Raw genomic sequence first — 19,380 nt, forward strand, 5'->3', positions numbered from 1 at the left:
AAATATGGTTTGAGATTTGAAAACCAATTGCATGCAAGCAGGGAAGAGTAGCAAATATGGTATAGTTAGGTCTTGCAGGCTTTTTTTGAGACGACGAACCACTTTAGTATAGTCCAGAAATATAATGATCTGGATTTCGAAAAGAAGATCGTCTTGACTCTGTGCAAATTTCAAGATAGCATCTTTATCAAGAAAATAAACAATTCTGGCAATAACTGATCGCAGCCGAGCACCTGGCGGGAGGCAGTTTTGCTAGTGTATTATGAGCATGTTCTATTATAAAACAGGAAGAAAGGGACTCCAGGGGTACAAGTACTTGGATCCATTGGGCAATAAATTTGTCCATTGACTCACCCTTCCAGCCCCTGGAAAATCCCAAAAACTGTAGATTGTTGTAGCCGGCTATTCCCTTCGCATCCTCGACCCGCACCGCCAACTCCTTGGTCATGGCTGTGAGAGTGGTGACCTTCTGCTGAAGAGATGTCATAGCATCTTCGACATTGGATACCCTGGTCTCAGCCTGTGTGAATCCTCTCAACAGATTTACATAGGTCCTGATGCAGCAGGTTCATATCCAAGCCAAACTGCGCCGGTATTTGCGGCTGATACGTCTCTCGATTAGGTAATGGCTGCCAGGAGCGCCGCATTATCAGGGCCGGCCCATGGAGCCCCTTGGTGTGGATCGTCAAAGCCACGGTAAATGTATCCACAGTACTCTGTTTAGCTGTGGAGCTTGGTAGCTTATCTTTCGTCATTGTGAATCCTATACAGCCGCCTCCGTGATCAGGCTTCCTTCCACCGGTATGGCCTCCTAAGAATGTGTGTGAGTCAATGTGATGTATGGGTTTCAGGCCAAACACCCGCATACAAATGTAGGTAAATACAGCCCTGCAGCAGCCCCAGCAGCAGCCAGCTCCCAAAGATAGGGCACCCCCAGGCCCAACAGTTGAAATCAAACAAGTCAATTCAGCATAGTTCATGGCATGGAGGATGTTGCTGAGTCATGCAGGTCGCTTCAGGATCTAAAGGGGCCAACTGCAAAATCCTCCGCTGCCTTGTCTGGGGTATTTATCTCTACAGGCCAATTAGTAGTGTCCTCCGTGAAGTATATGGCCTGTAATCGCCAGGGGCCCGGGTCCGCCGACGGAAGTGACCACCGCAAGCATCCGCAGCCAAGGACTAATCCGCAGCATGGTCAACAAAGCTGCAGCTCTGCAACCGGCGGGCAGAGGCGGGCACCAGATCGTCTCAGTAGACTGCCCTGAACACGGCCCGCATTACCACTCACCGCAAATCAATCGCTGCCCTCACAGTTTGCCCAGGGCCCAGGCTTTGTTAGCCACCAGCAGGTCAGAAGATCAAAAAGCATCACAATCACATCCTCATCTACCAATGCGGCCCTACAAGGCTGCTGAGTCCAATGCCACCACCAACCCCAGGGCAGGACTAGATAGCCCACGGCCGTAACTCTAGGCATAGGAACGCAGCTCTGAGGCCTGCCCTGCCATGCACAACACGCACAGGGCACCCCATATCATCTTTCTTGGCAGACATCTTGGGGCAGTTAGCAGTCCAGCTTTGGAGTGCTCATTGCTGGGTATCTATTTAATGTGTGTTGCTACGCCATTGCGCAGTGGTGTTAGGCACGGTACGAGTCATTACTGATACCTTGTTTTTATTGTATGTGCAGCTATTGGAGGCGCTCACTGCTGTGTGTTGCAGGTGAGCCTGGTCTCCTTTTAGGAAGGGGGGCTCGTTATTTTACTTTGTTCTGTGTTCTGTATGATTTTTAAAACTCACTATGTATTTTTAAAACAAACCCACTAACTTTATTAAGCGCTGCTGCTGCACTTGCACTTTCACTCCCGATCTCTGAGCAGAGCGCCATCTTTACTCCCTTCGGTTGGGCCATATCTTGGGAGACATCTTGGGGCAGTTTGCAGTCCAGCTTTGGAGTGTTCATTGCTGGGTATCTATTTAATGCGCACCGCTGCGCTTCGCAGTGGGCCGCCGTAGGTGCGCCAAAGGCAAGCCCGTATGCCCCCGTCCGGGCCTAGATCAAGCCCATTGCCAGTCATGCTGCCCGTTTGGGTCGCGAAGGGGGCACGGTCCTGGTCGCTTGATTTGCTCCCTATTCTAGGCAGTAATTCATGCATTGGATCCCATGGGGATCTATAAGAGAACTTTGATTCCTCCTACCACGTTAAGATCTGCAATTTTAAGCAGGGAATTCCAGAAGGGCTATGTAGCAGCTCAGGTAAACCTCCCATGATACTGAGATCATCGGGAGGAGGGGTAAGTGCTGGTCTGATTAACTGTAGATTGCTGCCTAGGCACTCTGATGATATTTGGCTCTTACTAACAGATCAAGGCTGGGATATAGTGTTCTTTACGGAAACTTGGTTGAAAGCGGACACTCTCCTGACACTAACACTGGCAATCCCCCCTGGCCTCAGGATAGTCTGCATCAATAGGCCAGGTGAGAAGCGAGGGGGTGGTGTGGCAATCATTTGTAAGGAGTCATGGGACATTACTTTCTCTGAATTGAACGGTCTTGGCTCCATTGAGGGCATGAATTTTTGCACTAAGCTCTCCCCTATCCTTTCCCTTGCAGGGCTATTAATATATAGACCTCTAGACTGCCCGAATTCTCATCTTTGGAAGTTGAGCAATCTGATTGTGCAGAAATCTTTACAATACACTAATTTCTTAGCCCTAGGGGATTTCAATTCCCACGTGGATGACAACTCTTGCCCCCTTGCCTCACAGCTAGTCCAATCCTTGAAGGGAGCGAATCTTACCCAGCACGTGTCCGCACCCACTCACAAAGCAGGTCATACGCTTGACCCTATTTTCTTTAATATCCACTCTATTAGAGTTGAGAACCACAGCGAATGACATGGTCAGACCACCATCTAATCCCTTTTTCATTCAGTATAGTTAAACCACAGCGGTTGAGCCATAAACAATCTACGGCAGGGAGGAAGTGGAAAAGAGTGAATGCGGACATTGTGGGCCCATTGATTCTTCACGGGGACCAACCTTGCTCAGGGGATCCTAATGCGGATGCTGCGCTGTTTAATGCTAGAATCTCGGCCTCACTTGATGAAGTTGCGCCACTAACAATTCCTAAATCCCAAAGAGAATCCCTCTCAGCCCCATGGATCTCGGATGATCTCAGGAGGGAAAAAAGTAGTTGCAAGCGATTGAAATGGCTATGTAGGAAAGATTAAGACTCTGAAGCGAAGCTGGAATATAAGGGAGCTTTAAAAAATCTACGTAAAATGATATGAATGGCCAGAAAAGAGTACTTTGCTAAACAGATTGAGGGTGCTGTGCACTCAAGCAAAAAAAATGTTTAAGATTGTTAGATCCTACACTAACTCTTCTGTGGCCGAAGGAAAAGGCATGCCCTCCGCAGCACTATGCTCCAGCTTATCTAACTTCTTTGAGAAGAAGATTCAGATCGTATACTTTGCTTTCACATCTGAAGAGCCATTAGTGACTCCTCAGGCTTCAATAATGTGTAAGACTGTGGGCACCTTCTCAGAGTTTGCCCATATAACAAGCTGAAATCATGAGTTCTCCCGCTGACCCTTGTCCCCCGAAGCACTTCAGATCACTTGCTCACTGGATTAATCCAGTACTAAATTACATCTGGAGTATGTCTCTGTCTACAGGCATTTTTCCTGAGATCTGGAAGCATGCTTTCCGATTACCTCTTCTGAAAAAATCCAATGCAGACCCCATGGAGCTTGGGAACTACCGTCCTATTTCTTTGCTACCAGCACCGGCAAAAATGCTAGAATAATTAGCACAACGCCAACTCTCCACGTATGTCTACTCTCATGACATCCTGCATGTTACTCAATCAGGCTTTCGAACTGGATACATCACTGAAACCGCTTTGGTGGAGGTGGGTGAATCTATTAGAATGTCAATGGATGCAGGAGTATCGACTATGTTGATCCTGCTGGATTTATCCGCGGCTTTCTACACGGTGGCTCACCCCATACTGTTTAACAGACTTGAACAGTTTGGTGTCCAGGGCACTGCCCTGGCGTGGATTTACGACCGCACTCAAAGTGTTTTTCTCCCTCCACATCAATCAGCAGCTAAGCCTGTGAGGTTCAGTGTTCCACAGGGTTCGGCACTAAGCCCCCTGCTTTTTAACATTTACTTGGTTCCACTTTTTAATGTGATTGACACCTGGGAGTTAGCGGATGTGTCGTATGCTGACGGTACCCAGCTGATATTCTCCTTTAAGGATCAGTCAATGGACCCATTTGCCGGATTAAGGAGTTGTCTGATAGACATCACTAGCTGGATGAACAATAACAAATTGAAATTAAATGCGGACAAGACGAAGATCATGTTTTTTGGTCAGCTCTCCCCCCCCCATCCGCAGGACTTTGGTGGCCTTCTGAGTTGGGTATCCCGCCTTGCCTGGTAAAGTCAGCTAGAAATCTGGGCGTCAAGGTGGATTCAAACCTATCTTTTGAAAACCACATACGCCATGTATCGTCCATTTGCAAATTCCTGCACCTCCTGCCAGAGGAGAGCAGGAGGACGGTCATTCATGCAGCGGTACAATCCTATCTGGATTATGCTAATGGTCTATTCCTTGGACTGCCTAAGGCAACACACAATAAAACCCCACCACCAATTCATATAAATAGTACATATTTTTAGCTTTAAAATGACACCAAAACAAAAAAGATCCAATGTAGAGAACAGAAGATATGAATTTCTAAAGGTTTAGCAGTATTTAGCACGTAGCTGTATTGCTCATATTGGGACATCTGGTCGCCATATACTGAAACAAAGTAAAAGTTTCAGGCCGACCGCGATGGAGCCCCGCACGGCTACCCCTCGTGGTAGGTCTGAGTCAAAGTTTTTACCTTCTGACTTAGAAACTTTTCTGGAACTTTTCTTCCTAGGGCTCCTCGATGCTCTTCACCACGCCGGATTCAGTGAGGGTTTGCTGGCTTGGGTTTCGGCCAACTCCGGGTCAAACTCTGGAAGTCGAACTTCACAGACTCCTGGTGGATACAATAGCCTAACAACAGCCTAGTAAGCCTTCTTAAACTGTTATTTCTGTTGGTTTCACTGTGTTGTGTTTCTCCTGCACTGCTGCGTGTTGCAGGGTGCAGGAGTCATTCATTTTAACGGGGCACTTCTTCTGGGGCATATTTTTAAAACAAAAGCAAATGAACATTATTTTAAAACGTATGCTGCGTTACCTGATCTGCTGGGCAGACTTGTGGTCAACAACTGTGCCTGGGTGTGCCTCACTTCCATTTGCACACGCACAGCCACCATCTTGGAAGGGTCAGCATTTTTACGCCACCCTACCTGATCTGCCGGGTGGACTTTGCATGTCCCCTAAACGACTGCATGCAATTTATACTATACCAGCCCCGTGATGTTTGAAATGTTCGCCCTCAAAGGCTGATTTCTTACATAAGATCTGGCACTGCTCTTTGGTGGCAGCGTAATTGGCCGAGGTTGTAGAGCAGTTTAAACATGCCACTGACAATTAATAAGTGTCTCTTAGCCCTATTGCCCAGAGATCCAAAACGAAAGCTCAGCAGACAATTAATGGTGTTGGGACTCACAGTAGCAAAAAGATACAAAGCGATTAATTGGATGAGCAGTAAACCCCCAACCAGAGAGAAGTGGGAAGGGGATTTGGGAGAATGGGCAAGTGCAGAGGAAAAACAGAGAAGGACGATGAAAGATAACAAATTGCCTGATGTGCTACTCACCTGGGGGGTAATGCTGCGTGACTTGATGGACCCTGCTCTGCACTCGCAGCTTGAGGGCGGCAAATCAAGAGGGGTGCCCAGGGCGGGAAGGTGGGCTGGAGGAGGTAAACGAATCACAAAGTACCCCAGTCTGATAACAACAATATTGATTGACCTATAGCCTCATTGTTGTAATATATAACATTCCTATATCGCATATGGACTAACCCTGGGCGTAGTTTGTGTAGTAGCGCTATGCATTTTTGCACTTTGCTACGTGCAATTCGAGTAGTGCGTAGTACCACAAACTACGCACGCTCCACAAGAGTAGCATAGTCCTATGCCCCGGGTTAATATGGAACAAAAATTTTTTACTACATGGAAGCGGTACGAGAAGGGTGTGGCTGAGTAAGGGGTGTTACAATATTGTTATATGGTTTGAAAGTTGTTAACATGCCCTATTTGTTATAGTATATGTCGATATGTTAAACTGAAAATATCCTGAATGTGAATGCTATAAAAAAACTCAATAAAAATATATACCTAAAAAAAAAGCATGCAATAGTTTACGATCAATGCATTTTGTGCCAAGAAACAAATCAGGAAAAACTCAAGGCAGCAGCACATGGACAGACTAAGATACCTACTGATATAATAGAACACTCAAAGTAATTGTCTTGTCTCCAGAGTCACTCTGTCAGCTTGTCATCATGTCTTGTTTCATCTGCCTTCTTGCTTGCATGTCTCTCTGTTATCCAGCTTGCATGCCTGGGTGCCTGCCGTACCAATGAGCAAGTTCATATTTGGTGAAACACCTTGACTGCCTAAATGCAGCCGCGTAGCTAGGGGGGCACTGTTTTGGGGGTGGCACTGGTGGCCCATTGCGGCCACGGCCCCGTGGCCACATGATTTGCGCGCGCGTCCCAGTTATGTACAGTGCTGCTGCCAAAATTGCCGCCGCGGCCGCGATGACATCCCGCATAACCGCATTAGTGTTTGGTTTCCTGCTGCCTTGACTGGTGGTGGTGGTCCGTCCCAGCCTCCAGGGCCGTCAATCTTGAAGCGCGCGAGCGCTACCAATGACGGCCCTGGGCAACATGATTTTGGCCAGCTCTCGCGACGCGAGAACGTAGCAGTGACGCATCACGCGCATCACCACTACGCGCTCGAGTTGTGAGGATTCAATTGGGGCCTGGGGCAGTAAGTGGCTGGGCGATTTGCTGGCTCTGGAGTTTGGCTGCAGTCAGAGCAGCAGAACTTGAAGTAATTAGGTGAATGAAGTTCGAACTTCAATTTCGAACCAACCACCCCTGCCTGCCACAGAGTCAGAGACCCTCAGCGAGTGAGGTAAGAGGGGAGCAACAGGAGCTCAGCTACCTAAACGTTTTCAGAGGGGTGGGCGGCTGAGTGGCTCATCATGTATAACTGCCAAGGTTTCAGATTATAATGAATGACATTTTAATAATTTTTTTCAGTGTAATTATGAGTGACATTTCTATGGCAATGAGTTGTAGAATTGCGAAGGGCCCTAGGCCCGCATGGTGGACAGCAGCAATAATGTGTACACGGACACCAGTTAGGGGTAGTGGGAATGGCCACGAGCACGTGCGCTCGGCCCCTTTTATTGGCAGCGTCATGTGACACCATGACGTCTGTGGTGGGTGGGTGTAAAGTATGATACAACACTCCTGAACACTAGAACGTGTCCATGCTAGGACACTACATCCCTCCCATTTTTTTATCGCAAAAACCCACGTACAGAAATCAACCTGTGGGAAAAACAAACTGTATCAGGATGCAGTAAAGTGTTCAACTTCCGCTGAGTCCTTTTATCCGCCGCTGCTTGGAATCACAGATGATGTTCAAATCTGCTGCGGGGAACATCAGTTCACAGTGGCACCGGTTTGGGGTGCTCGATGGAACCAGTCTATTGACGACTCTGCGACAAAATTGTCCTCACAGTCCTTCTTTTGCTAACTTCCATGGCGACGGGTGCAGTTAGAGTTCTTGTCGTTCGCCGGGGAATGATGCACGATTTCCGGTCTCGGCCTTAGCTTCACTTGTAGTCTGTGTCCTACTTGGCAAAAAGCAGATCCGTTGCAAGGCATCCCTCTCACCAGGATGGCCCCTCTCGTCGGTGTTCCCCTGCCACGGGATATCCTTGAAGTCCTCTTTTCTCGGATTTGCGCTGGGCTGGATGTGCCACATCAGTTGTTCCTACGCCGCCGTCAGTGGGGGTATGGAAGAGACGATGTGCCTCACCTCAGATTCCGCAGCCTCGTCCCAAGGTAGCTGTTGGTTTCTGTCTTTGCTTGCGATGTCTTCGCCCTCCCCGGACCTTTCGGATGGGCGTCGGAGGACCGTCTCTCGTCGCGGGGACTTGCGTCCCGGAGGCCTCTGCCCCTGAGTCACCACGGCTGGCATGTGTCCAGTGTCCGTGTGACCCCAAAGGTGGATGTCACAAACGGTCTCGCTTGCTCCTCTCCGCAGATCCTGGGTGTGCGGAAACATCGTCTATCAGCTGGTCTTCTTTGCCACTGGTGTTCTTCCGGCCTCGTGTTCCTCGCACCGTTGTCCTGGCACTTGTCGCCTTCCTTCTCTTCGGGAGTGTGAGTGGTCTTCCTGCACTCCTCTCTCTTTCCTTAGTTGGTTCCCTGTGGGGATGTTGCTTCGCACTGACTTCTCCTTCTACTCTTAACTGTGGCAACAGGCCACATGGATATACTTCCTTCCTTTTCACGGTGGCAGACGTGCCACTCAGATCTCTCCTTTTCTTCCTTCCTTTTCACAGTGGCAGACGTGCCACTCGGATCTCTCCTTTTCTTCCTTCCTTTTCGCGGTGGCAGACGTGCCACTCGGATCTCTCCTTTTCTTCCTTCCTTTTCGCAGTGGCAGATGTGCCACTCAGATCTCTCCTTTTCTTCCTCCTGCATCGCGACATCACTTGGACCGATCTTGTGTCTTCTCTCCTGACCTGGGTCCTCCATGCAGTGCGCGCACTCTGCATGTGTACCCCTGGTCTTGTCCCAGTCGGGGACACTTTCTCCTTCTTCCTCAGCAGACAGAGTTGGTGTCGCGAACCTTCTTTTCTTGATGCTTTCTTTTCTTGATGCTTGTTGGTGACGTTCGTGGGTCCACGTCCGTAGACCTTTTCATGGTTGAACGTCCTGGACCGTTTGGCGGTCCACTTCTGCCGATGCCTGGCAGGTTGCCTTCGGTCGGCCTGTCGGACTTTGCGCTACAACAGTTTTGGGGACCCGTTGTGGGTCAGCACTTGATGGGCGATCATTCTGCGGATCGGCTCCTGGGAGGCGCCATGTCGTGTGGTCGTGCACGATAATTGTCCTGCGCGATGGCGCTGCCTGCGCTCTTCTTTCTGCTTGCGGTGGCTGTGCGTCGCCACGTGGCGCGTTGTTTGCGCACTTACTGTTCAGGGTTCTGGGACGCCTGTTGTGTGACGTTGGGTACTTGCTGCTTTGGCTGTCGTCGGGTACTTGATGCTTTGGACCGTTGGCGGGAGTAGTTGATGCTGCGGTGAGCGCCTGTGGCCACAAGGCGTCGCTGCTCTCTCCGTCGTCTGATCGCGGCAGTCTTTTCCCTGGACGTTCTTCCAGTGCTTGGCAGTCGTTTCCTCCAGACGTTCTGTCAGTGCTTGGATGTTTAGTGAGGCATTGGTGCCTCTTCCCACGTCGCGCTGGAAGTGGCAGCTGCCGACTCCTTGCTGGTATGTGTGGGTGTCTTACTGGACTGGCACTACTTAGTGCGCTGCTGCGTACTTGCTTGCTGAGGGAGTTTAGATGCTTTCCCTGGGGGCGCTACTCAGTCTGTTGCCCCTTGCTGCTGCTGATTGAGCTTGTGTTGTGCAATGCTTGTTTTTTTTTTTTTGTCTTGTTGATGCATGTGCGCTTCTGCTTTTGGCCACTGGGTGGCAGTGTTGCTGGATCTGGTAGCAGCCTATCTTGTGGCTCTTGTCTTCCCCTGATGTGCACTCTACTGTCTCAGTGCACAGGGGGCTGGAGCTGCTGCTGTGAATCGGCCCCAGGGACTGGACGCCAGGGGCTGGAGCTGCTGTTGGTCACCTGGCCTCATGCTGCCTTCCAGGTGAGTCCCTTCCCAGTTATAGTTTACTTTTTGGGGTGGGAGGGCGCAGGCATGATGGCGAGGCGGTTCTGTGGGTATGTGCTGTGCAGGGGGTAACAGTCTGTGAAGTTTTGGTTCGCACAGCTTATCTTTGGCGGCGCTGGCCGCTTACAGGCACTTTATTCCACACATGGAGCCCACGAGATGGATGCACATTAGCTCCTGGCGGCGCTGGCTGCATGCCGGCGCTTCGTTACTCTTCTGCTTTCCCCTCCCGGCCCGCAGTAGCATCGGCAGTCCTCACGCGGGCGGGGGGGGGGGGCAGGGTGTTGATGCTTCAACTGTTGAGGCTTCCCTCAGGCGGGGGAGTGCGTCGCTCCTCCTTGGGTGGGGGCGCTTGAGGCAGGCCGCGGGTAGGCTCCGCCGGCTCTGCCTATTCAACCGCTGGTACTTCTCCGGCCCTGCAGACTCTGCTCTCCGGTCTCCCGCCGCAGCAGCTTCTACTTGCACACGCTGGAGACCTGCCACGGACGTCGCAGGCCGCGGGTAGGCTCCGTTGGCTCTGCAGTGTCTTTCCTCGCGGGGGTGCCGTCGGCAGGCCGCGGGTGGGCTCCGCTGGCACGGCTTGTTCTTTCTTTGTTGGGGAGCCACCGGCGGGCCGCGGGTGGGCTCCGCAGGCGCTGCTGAGTCTTCCTTTGGGGGGGCGCTACCGGCGGGCCGCGGGTGAGCTCCGCTGGCCCGGATCACGTTGCGAGGGGGGTCGGGAGGCGGTTAGCTACTCCGCTCCCTCCCCCTCGTTGTTGATGGTTGTTGCGGGTCCGGCCGCACTTCCCCACGCCATCTTTAGTCTCTGTGCCCCACCGCTTCTAGGCACACACGCGGCGGGGGCAGGGGACGACTCGGGCAGGCCGCGGGTGGGCTCCGCTGGTCCTGCTCATACATTGGCATTGTTCATGGCGGGCACTTCGCCCCTGGAGCTCACCTTCGGCCGGCCGGCCAGATACTCCGTCGCGGTCGTGGCGGGTGGGCTCCGCCCGGCCCATGCACCTCTCCGGTGGGGGTTTCAGCCTCGCGGCCGTCGCAGGTGGGCACTGGGCGGTCCGCTCGTTCTTGGTGGCACTCGTTGGTGGCGGTCGACGCGGGTGGGCTCCGGTCGGCTTGCTGTTGGGCTCCCGGTCGCTGCGGGGCTCCGACGTGCCCATCGGCTTTTCGGCGCGTTGCACCTCGCTGCAGGGGATGCCCTTCAGGCGGGCAGCTCTCTTCCCCTTTTTCTTCTTGTTGAGCTTGGGGTAGTGGCACGCGAGGGCTGCACTACCGGCCTCGTCGCCAGTGTAGAATTGGGAAGGGCCCTAGGCCCGCATGATGGACAGCAGCAATAATGTGTACACGGACACCAGTTAGGGGTGCGTGCGCTCGGCCCCTTTTATTGGCAGCGTCATGTGACACCATGACGTCTGTGGTGGGTGGGTGTAAAGTATGATACAACACTCCTGAACACTAGAACGTGTCCATGCTAGGACACTACATGAGTGACACTTTTTGGCGAGCAAAATCAAGGAACAAAGCTGAGGGAAACATAAATATCAGACATTGCACGTTTTGTTATTATACATACATATATTTATCAATATTAACAGACTGCAACAGATGCAGACAACTACAAAAAAAAGTGTTCCTGTTAACACCCCCACTCAAATGTACATATCGACATCACAAGCATGATGAAGTGGGCGACCCTCCCAGTGGCCTGCTGTTGGAACAGATTTTGAAGGCACGCGTAGTGAACTCCTTGGCTGCTTCTGTGTCAACATGTATGTATATTTTATTTATTTCACTGATTGAGTGGCAATGTATTTGCAAATATGCTTTTTGCATCTTAATTAAACACTGTTAAGCAGTTAGTATCTGGTGGCAGAGGGAGTGTGAGAGAAAACTGTGCTTCCCCATAAAGACCTGACCCTATTATGTAACTAACTGACTGACTGATCTTTGGCAGCTACCTTATGGGATAAGCTGGTTGGGTGAAGAAACACTGTGAGGGGGAGGGGTAAGCAACCAGTGCTGGTAGGTGAAGCAATACAGGGGGAAGAAGAAGCAAGGATCAGGGGGCAACACCGAGGGGAGGAAGTAACAGGATGAGTGGGTACGGAAAAAAGGAGGCCTACCGGAGAGAGAAAATAACGATGGGAGAAGAAACCAACAAAAGAGTGCACAACATGGGGGGGGAGACGCGCTAAGGCAAAAAAAGAACGGGATAAGCACACAGACAGTAAGCACTACTCGGGGGGAGGGAGACTAACACAAGGTAGACAGTAGAAAATGAGGAATATGGAGAAGGAGGGGGTAAGAGATCGCAGTATGAGTGCGGGTGGGCATTTCACAGAATCACACAGCAGCACTGAGAGGGAAAAGAGGCGACATGGACAGGATATGGGAGACGGCCTGAAAACACAAGCACTCAAATGGAGTTCTTGAACACAAAGAAAAAGCAGCTCTAAAAACCGGAGCAATGAATGGACACAAGTTCTTCATCCATGCTCCAAGGAAGGGCCTAACACAAGAAGAGGACTTGAATCCTCGATGCCTTGACAAATGGGGACGAAGGAAATGAGGGCTGGAGCTAACAAATGGTAAGCTAAAGGGGAGGGGGTGTAAGACCACTGACTGTAAACAAAGTGTTTCAGAGAGACAGTGCATGTGCCGTCAGCTGGGTCTGGTGGCTCAGTGGACTAATGTGACCACTTGAGGGGCATATGTTCAATCTCATAGTCACAGGTTCAAATCCTGGCAGGTCCATTCAGCCTTTTATCCATCTGAGGTCGATAAAATAGTACCATTGAGTTGGGTAACAATAAACATCTGTTATTCAGTGCCAAGATGCCTACGGGTGAACGTGTGCTTTACAAATACACGTCATGGTATGTATGTGATACCTAAAAAGTACTAAGAAATGACAGTGGGTTTAGAGCCCACCCATTGCTTTGCTATTTCCTTTCTTGCCACTCTAACATAACATGTGTATTCATAAAGCGTACGTTCACCAGGAGGCATCTTGGCGCTGAATAACAGATGTTTATTGTTACCCAACTCAATGATACTCATTTTATCGACCTCAGATGGATGAAAGGCTTAGTGGACCTGCTGGGATTTGAACCTGTGACCATGAGGTCAAACGCTGGCACCTGCAGTGGGCGCATTAGTCCACTGAGCCACCAGACCACTCACGGTCGCTTGCTTCTTACTCTATGGCTTTTCTTCTTCTTGTGTTTGGCCCTCCCAGGGGGCATATGTCTTTATCATCATTTTGATTGGCTCACTCGTATCCTTTCAATGTTCCCATTCAGGGAACTTTTTTCAAACTTTTCTTTTCAGGACTCCATTAGAATGCACATTTTTTAGCTCACTCCCATGTGTGCTGCTTCCCTCCTAAACACTGCTTCATTCACACCAACTCCTTGTTGCTCCATCCCATCACCCCCTCCCCAAACTTGCCCAATGCTTTCTGCACTCCTTCTGGCGAGCAAAATCAAGGAGCGAAGCTGAGGGAAACATATAAATATCAGACATTGCACCCATTTGTGCAACAAGACTGTCTGAATCACACTGTGTGTGCTACCCAATACCGTTCATTAAAGGGCCATCTAGTGAATGAAGTCACAATAGGTATCAATATCCAAGCAGACGTCGCAGTCATCAAATAAACAGCATTCTGGAATGCTTACTGGTGGTGCCCGTTAGTGGTGCAGGAGAGGCCTGTTGCTTTTTCTTCAGATGATGCCCCTTTAAGAGAGAGGCAGCAGCTCGAAGAAAGCGATTTATGATATGATAAAATTATTAAAAGATAATTTCACTGTGGGGGGAAGGCGGTTCCATCCTCACCTCATTTATCACTGGTAGTTGGGACATAGCTGGCATCATAGGTTGAAAACTTGAATGAAACACTGGTTTCCATCAAGCCTCTCCATTCTTCTCTCTCTCATCTTTTTCGTCCTCTTCCCCTTTTGTCCCTAATAATTTTTACATCTGGTCTTTTTAGGGGCACACGTCCTCTTTCTCTCTACTTTCTTTTTCTTGCCTCAGTTTGTTTCCTTTCACCACTTCCTTCTCTTTCCTTTCTCCCTCTTTTCTTCCCCCTCCTTCCTCTTGCCTTTCTCTCCTCTTTCCAAACCTTTCTTTCTGCCCACTCTTTACTATGCCAGTGTCTCCCTTCCTCCATCTCTCTGCAACTTATATAGCAGAATTATAAATTCAGCTGACACAATGCTTTAATGTGCCCGTGAAAAGAAAATGCTTTTAATTTTCAGAAATGCTCATCAGCAGGCACATTCCAAACCACTTGCCAGGCAGCTGACTCTATTCTAGTGGTTTTAAGGAGCACGAGACCGAACAGTTACCTGGGACCTTAATGGTGATCAGTCAGGTCATGGTATTGCAGAGTAACCCGCTACTCTTCGAAAACGAAGTGTTGAGTTTCCCAGCCAGCTGCCAGTTCCTCTCAGCAATTAATTGTTCACCAGCTCTCTGATGGATGTCACATGCGGTTTTTCTGAGTCGCCAGATAGATCATGCAGTCTGTGTGTTCTCGTTTGTACTGCCTGTCACTTGTGTATTCAACTGTGAAGCCTTGGACCGTGATCGAGGTAACCATTAGCGGCGATACTACATTTCTCTCGGACCTCTTTCAAGTGCTCGTCATCTTTTTCCCCCAGTACCCCTCCCCCCCCTTCCAGGGGCGGCAATCTGAGGGATAGCCCCGGGCGCCACAAGCTCTAGCTACGCCTCTGCCTAAATGTATGCTTGCTTTCGTTCAACAAGCATTGCCAAAGTCCTTAGAGCTAAATTAATTCCATTTCACTCGTAGAGCATGAAAACAGCATGGAAAGTGTGGTTATTTACAAAAAGGCCTATGACGTATTTACAACTGTATGATGCCACGTAGTGATGTGTGTGTGTACAGCCAATGAGATGGTACCTTTTCTTTTTGCAGTCAACCGAGACTTTTCTACGACCAAACAAATAAATAATACGGTCGTCGCGCCCCTCAGCTGAAACGTTGATGTCCGAAGAACATATTTATGATATGTTGTTATGTTATGTTAAAAAGAACTTGTTGGAGAGCTATATGTCACCAATTGGTAGGCTCTTAGTGTTGAACAAAAATTACGCTGATGGCCAAGCCAGATCATTGGTAGTTATTAAATTCATTAAGCCAGGAGCAGCAATGTTTTCAGGGCATTCCAGGACTTAAAATGTTAATTTTCTTTTAGCTCTATCGGGTGTCTTGGTGGCCAATCCTGTTGTGATAAAAGGTAACAACAATGTTGATGTACATGTATAGCTACATGTAAAGAACTTGCCCTTTTTGTCTTATCCTGGTCTCTCCCCGGACAGTCACATTTTACTTGCATGCCTGGCCTGGACCAGGTGGGAAGTTAATGCAGGATCCCTGGCCTCACAGGCCATGGTATGAAACGGTTAAGTATCCCAAGTGATAGCTAAAATATATAAATATCCATGTGTATGCACTTTATAGATATGATACTTAGTTCTTGTTTTTACTCACACTATCCCACTTCTCTCGGTAACATGCTGCTCGGACTTCAAAGGCTTCTAATCTGACCTGGCCTGGAAACGCTTCAACAGCTGTTCAGAACCAACTTAGAAGTTACTTTGCTTTTCCTGACTTCCATGTCATCAGGTTGTTCATTTCTGCTTACACTGTATGTCAGCATTATCATTGGCAGGAGCCGATCTTGCATTTCTCTGTTGCCCATGTTTGGCACCTTGTCCTTTTTCAGTTCTGCTGAAGTTGCATTAAAATTGCATGTATGGCCCAAAGAACAGTCAGACAGGGAAGAAGCAGACTGAGAACAACCATTGTGTGCACGGACTTCTTCCTTGCTGGCCAGCAAGCACGGGTACCAGCAAATACATTTAATGTTGTTCCTGAGCAACCTGCTGTGTCTGGTGTATTTCTTTCGTTGCTCCTGGGAGGGTGCATAAGTATTTCCATAACACCAAGCCTTGGAGATTGGCACAGGAGGAATCTTTTTGCACACACATTGCTCCTTTGCTATCTTGCCTAGGAACCAGAATTTGGTTTTCTTACTTACGCAGCCTTGCCCAAAGGCTGACGATGTGGAAATAAAGCTTGCATCCTGCTATCTTGTAAAGTGTTAAAGAGTAAATGTTGTAGCTGCACTGATCAGCTAAACCCTACCCAGTGCCACTGCACATTCTCCTCCTTGTCTCAAGGCTGGGAATGGTTGTAGTATCCTCAAACCCCCCATATTACCCAACTGTGAACGGAGGGAGTCATATCTACACTGCCATATGTAAGGGTGGGGGATAATTTGGTAAAAATAAAATACTGTCAGCCCCTTGGAGGCTAAGGTGTTTATGGGCGAGTTGCCAGACCGCAAGATTTCACGCATTTACCAGACACTAGTTCATCACTGTTCTACTGATTTGCAGTGCCTTAGAGCGGCGAAGGTGGGCGATGTCGGCGATCTTGAGGAGGAGGACTGGGCAGAGGCCCTGGAGAGTCCGCGCCGAGCTGCTATTTCCACACGCCTGCGTTTAGTACAATTGCAATCTGCACCGTGTGTACTTCACCAGAGTACGATTGTGGAGGGCGGGAATGATAGGCTCCCCAGAGTGTCTCCGATGTGGGACACACGAGGGCACGCTGCTACACACAGTCTGGGATTGTTCTGCACTGCGTAGATTTTGGAGAGGTGTGTTCTCCTGCTTGTTGGAGGTGTTGGCCTGGGAGCTTCCGTACACGCCGAGACTGGCATTGTTGCATGTGTTGGAGAGTGTTGGGGGCAATAGGTATAAGCGCCACCTGCTTCTGTTGGGCCTCATGTTGGCGAAGAGGGATACAGCCAGGGCTTGGAAGGCGGCGCAGGCTCCGCCGCTGGCTGCCTGGCGATCTGGGATGGACTTCTGCATGGGGCTTGAGTTGCCAATATTTCTAGCTAGGGGATGCCCCCGTAAACATTTCAACATTTGGAAACGATGGGCGGACTACAGGGGACTGGAGCTGGACCCGCCGCCGGACAAGGTATCCACTGTGCCTCTTTGATCAGGGATGATGATGGCAATCTGTGGGGTGCTTGACGGACTCAGTGTGATATTTTGCTCATGTAACTTCTCATGTGCGACGGCATATATGCAATCGGGGTGTGGTGGGGAGGGGGGTTGTTTGGTCATATAAAAGTTTACGTCAATACTGTAATTTCATTGCTGTGTGCTGCAGTCTCCGGGGTACAGAGCTATGCGAAATATGTGACCTGTGACAAATAAAATCTTATTAAAAAAAAATAATAATACTGTCTGGTTCCAATAGAATCTTTGTATAATACTCCCAAAAAATAATACCACAGACATCGTTCTGGATACATTACAAGAAGAATTTCTATACATCAATAAACTGTACTATACTTGAAACAAATGCCTCAAAAGGTATATGATGCAACTCATGATCAACAATTGGAAATAAAATAAAGAAATACAACAATATATATAAATGGGAAAGCATGTCAAATTCATGTGTTCAATAATTTTGCAGCATGTGGCATACTCCATAATTGTGGTACTTAAAACAGTGCCTACTTTTCAATACTGCATATGAACTCTTGGGAAAAATACACGCAACATTTCCTTAAATTACTTTATATTGTATCATCTATATTTCTGTGCCCTCCATGGTCTCCTTTTCCCGCTTGCAAAGGAATAAAATTATGTTGCAATTTTCCTTGGCTCCCATCAAGCTGTACAGACTTAGGGCCTTATTACAATGGCGGTCGTACGAGCGTCCAATCGATATCGCAGCGGCAGTGGGCCCACCTGATAAGTAGTTGAAGGTCCCACCCGCCAGATTAGTATGTTACTGCCATGTAGGCATTCGGAAGCATCACTTTTTCTATTGCCACTTGTGCTGCAGCCCAGAAAAGGGCCGCAGCACAAGCTGCAATAGAGTTAGGGATATTTTTAAACATTCATGCACCGTGTGCCAGGCACCATGTGTTGCCTGGCACATAGGGCACGGATGTTTTGGGGGGGACTGCATGTGCCTCCCCATGCCTCATAGTGGAGGCTGTGGGGGTAGGGGCCCCAAAAGTCACTGTCTGACAGCCTTTCCACGTCAGAAAAGCTGACATGGAAAGACTGTGGAAATGCCAAATGGTTGTGGCATACGAGGGCCCTGCTCAGGGGCCTCCAAAGTCAGATACTCGCAGCCTTTTCATGGCGGTCGAACCACCATGAAAAGGCTCTCAGAAACTGACATCCTAATCCCTACGGCGGTGCCTCCACAGACACAGCCTCATTGGAGGGAATAGGCTCCGACCAGAGCCGACAGGCTCCTTGAGCCTGTCCGAGGTGGTGGTTTTTCCCCTCGCCCGCTGTGCTCTGACTACTGGTATTGTAATTCAGCGTTCGGACCACTGCTCTAGATGTTGGGCGGACCGCCACCGATGGCCTGTCGGTGGAGGTTCGCCCGACATTATAATCGGGCCCTTAATGTTTCTTTCATAAGTCCTCGGGCAAGGTTCAATAATTTTGGTACATCTCAAGATAAAAGGAATTGGTTTGCCCTGCATTCGTTTTTTTTAATTGCAGACCTTCACATGTGAACTTGTGTGCTATCACCAGTATCTATGCTATATGTATGTTTCTCAGCAAGCAAACTGATCAAGTCTGCAAACTGTCAAACCTCAAGACATTATTGCAACTTCCCTGAATTTAACATCTGCTGAGGGCAGGGTTTTCATTTGTTCACTAGCCTGAGTATCCTTTTCCTTTGACTGAAATATTGTATCCCAGATCTGTAGGGTATTTTCTGTTGTTTTTACAAAGCATAAAACTAGCTTCTTGTGTCACCACGCCAGAAAATCTAAATACTATCTCAAGTTAAAGTAATGCATTTCTTTGATTGCAGGTGAATTCATTGTTTTGGTTTGTCCGCGTAATGAGAAAAGCGCAAGCGTTCTAGCATGGTGAAGATACATCTGCTTTTGAAGCCGTAGGCTCCTTAATGTTTGCTACATGCTCACTAAAAGCATTCATCCTGCCCTTTGCCCCTACTGATCAGTAGTCTGGCTGCTCTTAACCAGCTGTACAGCTGTTTGTGTCAAATTAAGAGGGGATCTGGGGTTTGTGTTTATGTGACTTAGAAGAATCCTATGCGAGTATTCAGTATTTATTTCAGCCTTCCTTCGCTATTGTACTCTGTTATGTTATTTTACTTAGTTAATGTATATCACAGTGTAAGCAAGCAGGGGAGCCCCCTGATGCAGCAAGAGTAGACTCTCGAGAGGATCCACAGGCCGAAGGCACAGGAATCGCAAGAGGACCACGAGCAGCTCACCTAAGAAGAAAATCCGCGGTGCAGAGGACACAGTGAGGACAAAGATCTTGGCATAAAGAGATGCTAGAGGCTGGAGCTTTTTGTAGACCGAAGATCTCTGGAGTGCAGAGACAACAAGGCGTGGCAACGGCAAGTCGAGAAGGGGCACAGGGTTTCAGTCCCCACTGTTCTGACGAGGGA

The 19,380-nt window shown here is 49.1% G+C and overlaps 1 protein-coding gene across 2 annotated transcripts in view; it reads left to right on the forward strand.

The window, feature by feature from the left end:
• The first annotated feature begins 6,920 nt into the window (after positions 1-6,920).
• LOC144808646 (adenosine deaminase 2-like) overlaps positions 6,921-19,380 on the forward strand; it is a 367,765-nt gene continuing 355,305 nt past the window's right edge. For both annotated transcript variants that reach the window (XM_078673651.1, XM_078673652.1), the window contains exon 1: positions 6,921-7,094. The gene's annotated coding sequence lies outside the window, so the exon portion shown is untranslated. The remainder of the gene's footprint in view (positions 7,095-19,380) is intronic.

This window comes from Lissotriton helveticus, chromosome 1_1 (genome assembly GCF_964261635.1).
Source record: "Lissotriton helveticus chromosome 1_1, aLisHel1.1, whole genome shotgun sequence".
In the NCBI taxonomy this organism is placed as follows: Eukaryota; Metazoa; Chordata; class Amphibia; order Caudata; family Salamandridae; genus Lissotriton; species Lissotriton helveticus.